A 1491-nucleotide genomic window follows, 5' to 3' on the forward strand; every position below is an offset into this window, starting at 1 on the left:
AGTGCCATCACCAATCACTGATATATGGCCGTGGCTCCTTGCCTGCAGTAAGGTTTATACTCCAGGGCTCCCTGGAGACCGGGCTGAAGTCACCCTCTTCTGTCCTGCCTCTCTCCTCACTCGCTGGTTTCCAGCGAGAGCACTTCTCTAATAAATCACTTGTATGTGAGTCCTCCTTCCAGGGTCTGCTTCTGGGAAACCCTTTAGAAGACAAAAATCCTCTAGGGATTTTGTTTTTGAAAATATGCCTCTCTACCACAACCCCAGAGGGCAAGTGAGGGGATAGTGGAGGAGGCATGTCTGACCTTGAGTTCTGTAATGCTTTAACTGGACTCCACTGTTTCCATATAGGTGTGTCCGCAAAGACCAGGTGGGCTCTGTTCAGGAGCATCAAGGATGGGACCTGGCCAGGTGGCAAGAGCAAAAGGCACGTTGGCAAAAGTAAGGACTTAGTTCTGCCAATAACTAGCTGGGCAATCTAGCTAACTAGTAAACTAGCTATGAAATGAGAATGATACTAGCACCTGTTTCATAGGGCTGTGGTAAGGATGAAATGAGAAAATCCACGTAACACTCTTAATCCAGTGCCTGGCATATTGTAAGCATTCAATCAATGGTAGCTGTTAGTATCCATTATTCTCCCATAGTATTTTGTGAAGGCTTCTGTTTCTGCTCAAATCATTGTTTTATATGTATGTGTCTGTCTCCTTCTTTAGGCATTGTGACCTTGATGGGCAGAAATCATCTTTGTAGGGTACATAAATCCCATTCAACCTTAACCAGGAATTGTAGATGCCAAAAATTCAAATAAATAAAAAAGTCAAGTAAATACTTGTGAAATAGGAGACTTGACCAAGGGCAGGGAGTGGGTAGCAAATAATCTGAGACAGAGAGAAAAGGGGAAGAGGGAGGGAGAAGAGAAGTGCAGGAAGAGAAAATATTCTTCCTGTGGTGCTGCTCCTTTCTTGATTAGTTTTTGGGGCAAAATACAACTTAATCCTCAATGACAAAGGACCTCATAGAGACTTAAGCCCACTATGACCATCCTTCACCTGAGTTTAAATAGCATTGTGTTTCAACCACTCATACGTTACATCCTATAAGTGCTGTGTTTCTCTTTTTGTTCACATTGTCTAGTGTTATCACGCTTGAGTAAAAGGACTTATATCTCTGAAAGCCCTTGTTTCTTAACCCTCCTGTCCCCAAGAGTCATCTAGTCCTCATTCTTACTAAAGTTCAAAGAAAAAGAAAACAAGTTGGTAGAAGAAGCTCTAGGCTTTAGCATCAGATACACATGAATTTTTAACCCTGGTTCTGTGTGATCTTCAGCAAGTTTGTAACTTCTCAGAGCTCAATTTCCTCATCTGTGATATGTAACAGCAGCACCTACCTCATAGAGTCATTGTGTGGACTAGAAATAAGGTGTGAAAAGCCCTTAGCACTATGTGTGAGACATGGCCCAGGAAGATAAAAGACCTTCACACAGAGAAG

Source organism: Bos taurus, chromosome 11, assembly GCF_002263795.3.
Source record: "Bos taurus isolate L1 Dominette 01449 registration number 42190680 breed Hereford chromosome 11, ARS-UCD2.0, whole genome shotgun sequence".
In the NCBI taxonomy this organism is placed as follows: domain Eukaryota; kingdom Metazoa; phylum Chordata; class Mammalia; order Artiodactyla; family Bovidae; genus Bos; species Bos taurus.